The sequence below is a fragment of the Grammomys surdaster genome, unplaced genomic scaffold (assembly GCF_004785775.1).
Source record: "Grammomys surdaster isolate TR1022 unplaced genomic scaffold, NIH_TR_1.0 363, whole genome shotgun sequence".
Lineage (NCBI taxonomy): Eukaryota > Metazoa > Chordata > Mammalia > Rodentia > Muridae > Grammomys > Grammomys surdaster.
In genome coordinates, this window is record NW_021604782.1 from 1,877,474 (window position 1) to 1,881,463 (window position 3,990).

The window sequence follows — 3,990 nt, forward strand, 5'->3', positions numbered from 1 at the left end:
CTCTCTCTCTCTCTCTCTCTCTCTCTCTCTCTCTCTCTCTCTCTCTCCTCTCTCCATATATGCATATATCTGCATATATATATGATAGATAGATAGATAGATAGATAGATAGATAGATAGATAGATAGGCAGGCAGACAGATAGACAGACAGAAATAGAAATCCTGTTTTTACTAGATATCCACTTTTTCCTGCTACTATTTTGCATTTCAGAGAATGTGAGACCTTGTCCTGTTCCAAGAACAGATTTGACTGCTCAAGGGTCAACTGCATTTTTTTTTTTTTTTTTTTTTTTGGCTGAGCACTGAACCTACACACCACAAATGAGGGTAGACTTGAAAACCACTTCAATGAAACTGAAAATCTTTAAATGTTCTTAGCAAGTCTTTGTGAATATATTTTTCTTCTTGATGTTGTTAGAGTTATAAAGCATGAAAATTTCAATTTTCTTGGTTCCAGTCTGAGAATGAAGCAAACACTGAAATAGTAATGCATGAGATTTTGGAGAACTCATGTCTTTGTAAGTATCTCACTGCCACAACAAAAAGTTTGATGGCTAAAGTACCTTACAAGATTGTTTGATCTTAAATGTGAAATGCAAAATTTCCTTATATGATTATCAGTTAAGAAATTCTTTTACTTATACCTGAAAATAGAAGTAGATATACATTTCATTTAAATTGTAAAATAAGAACATGATTCTATTAACCTGAATAATTATTTTAACATATTTTATGTCATTTGAATAGAACAAAAGATAGCAAAATAGAAAAAAAATAGCATTATCAAGTCACATAACATGATATCTTGTGGGAATTTTAAGATATACCTTGTAGTCAGGTAGTTTGTATAGGTTTAAAAGTAAACCTATTGTACATTTTATTATTCATTTCTATACATTCATTACTTTGCTTCTTCCATACATTTTCAGAAAATGTATGCTTCTTTCATACATTTTCATTAGTTTTGCTCGCTAACAATCTGAATGTAATGTGTCTTGCATCAAAAATGCATCCTATATAGAATTCTCTAAAGTCATCATACTTGTGGTTTAATATCTTCCATCCATCTTACAAATTATATTTTTATTGTATATTTTATTTATTTATATTAAACTATTATTTGCTTTCCTAGTTTTGCATCTACAACCCCCCATCCCATCCCACATCCCCCTGCTTCTATGAGAGTGCTCTGCCACACACCCATATACTCGCACCTCACTGCCCTAGCATTCCCTTACACTGGGCATTGAGCCTTCACAGGACCAAGGGCCTCCATTCCCAGTGATACCAGATAAGGCCATCATCTGCTACATATGCAGCTGAAATCATTGGTCCTCTTTGATTGGTAGTTTAGTCTTTGGTAGCTTTTGTGGGGATCTGGATAATGTTGTTCTTCCTATAAGGTTGCAAACCCTTTCAGCTCCTCTAGTACTTGTACTAACTACTCCATTGGGTTTCTCCTGCTCAGCCTGATGGTTGCCTGCAAGTATCTACATCTATATTGGTCTGACTCTGGCAGAACCTCTCAGGGGACAGATATATCAGCCTCCGGTCACCAAGCAATTCTTGGCATCACCAATAGTGTCTGGATTTGGTGTCTGCATATGGAATAGACCTCCAGGTGGGGATGTTTCTGGATGGCTTTTCCTTCAGTCTCTGCTCCATTCTTTGTCCCCATATTTCCTTTAGACAGGAATAATTCTGGGTTAAAATTTTCGAGATGAGTTGGTGGCCCCATCCCTCAACTGAGAGGGAGCCTCGCTTCACTTTTGGATATGGTCTCTACAGGTTCTCCCTCCTCTTTGTTGAGTATTTCAGCTAATGTCATCCCCAATGGGTTCTGGTAGCCTCTTGCTTTCCTGGCATCTGGGACTTTCTGGTGGCTTCCTCCAGTTCCCCATCCCCCACTGCTATATACCTCTGTTCAATTTTCTGACTCTGTATGTAATCCCTGTCTCCTCCCATATCTGATCCTGCCCCATTCCCCCCACCTTTCTCCCAAGTCACTCCTTTCTTCTACCTCCTGTGAGTATTTTGTTCCCCCTTCTAAGAAGGACTGAAGCATCCACACTTTGGTCTTCCTTCTTCATGAGCATCATGTGGTCTATGAGTTGTATCTTAAGTATTCCTAGATTTTTGCCTAATATTGACTTATAAATGAGTACATACAATGTGTGTTCTTTTGTGACAAGGACACTTACCTCACTTAGAATGATATTTTCTAGTTCTATCTATTTGCCAGTGAATTTAATGAAGTCATTGATTTTAATTGCTGAGTAATACTCCATAGTGTAAATGTATAAAATTTTCTGTATCCATTCCTCTGTTAAGGGGCATCTGGGTTGTTTCCAGCTATAGGTCATTATAAATAAGGCTGCTATGAACATAGTGGCGCATATGTCCTTGTTATATATGGGAGCATCTTTTGGGTATATGCCCAGGAATGCTACTATATGGAGTTCTCTAAAGTTATCAGATTTATAGTTCAATATCTTTCATCCATCTTACAAATTATGATTTTTTTTAAAAAAAACTTCTATCCTTATCTCCCTCTTCTCTTGAGATTCTAGTGAAATACATATTAAATAATTTAGAACTCTCAGTTCTTTGATATTCTGTGCTGTTTTCTCCCCTTTTCATTTCTATTTTTGTTACCTTGAATAACTGTATTATTGTAGGACCATCTCTGCTATCACTCATTTATGACTTTATGTTGACAATGAATTACTTTTTGTCTGCCATTTTGCTGAATATCAGTAATTATATTGGTGACCATATGCTATCTGTAGTATAGAAAAATATATAGTTATTGCAGCTGGCATGCTTATCCTTGGCTTACCTAAACCAAGCTAATACAAATGCCAAGCTAGACTTGGTCTTGTTGCTGTGGTTACTGTTATGGTCCCCACTGAGTTTCCTTCAGAGCTTCTGTTTCACACTCAGCTATCAGATTTTCCTTTGCTCATGATCTCAAGGGTTTTCATAACATTGCCCATCAAGCAGTGGTAAACAGGCAGCTTCCTGTTTTTGAATATATTAGATACTGTCCTAAATGCTATGAATGATTTTCTAGTTCAACTATAGACCTTTACAAAGGATTTACTCAGGAAGCCTCAGGATGAAGCATGACATACCAAAAGATACAAAAGAGACAGTGTGTAAACATTCTTCAGGGAGACTTTGCTTCATGTCTACCTTCAAAAATCTTCATTTGGCAGGGGATAGAGAACACCAGGACATTGTAACCCACCAAATCAACTAAGCAAGGCTCTCATGGTCTCACAGAGATTGAAACAGCAAGCACAGGGTCTGCATGGATCTGCACTAGATTATTTGTATATATGTTATGGCTGTTAGCTTAGTGGTTTAGTAGAACTCCTAACAATGGGAGCTGGTGTATCTCTGACCATTTTACCTGATCTTGGTAAAGGGTTCTAGCAGGCCTGAGCATGGCAAGCATAGAACTGAGCCTGGCAAACATGGTGCCAACAGATTTTTGCTGTTTACTTTTCTCCACCTTGCTAAACTGTTAAATTATATTTCTAAAACTAGGTCTCTTCCCTTATTTGGCCTCTGACTCATTCCTGAGACTGATTACTAAGGTTCAGCTATCGAAACACCAAGGTCCAGGAAACAAAATTCATTATTTAGACTATCCTAATTAAAATACCCTACCGGAACTTAATAATATGTCCTTGCTCTTTCTAAAGTGGACCTCCCCATTTTCCCTCTTAAAAGTAACTATTAAATCTATTTCCTGATGGTTCTGCCCAATTCAGATTCAGACTTTTTTTCTTTTTTCCTTGCTTAATAAAGAATCTCTTTGTGCTTTTTTGCTTAAAAATGATGTTTTGTTGTGGTCTGTGCCTAATCCAGGATCCAGAGGGCAATTCTGTGTGTTTGGGGACCCAGTGAGACCTGAGAGAATTTGAGGGAGAGGAAACTGTGCTTGGTATGTATTGGATGAGAGAAGAATCACTTTAAATAAA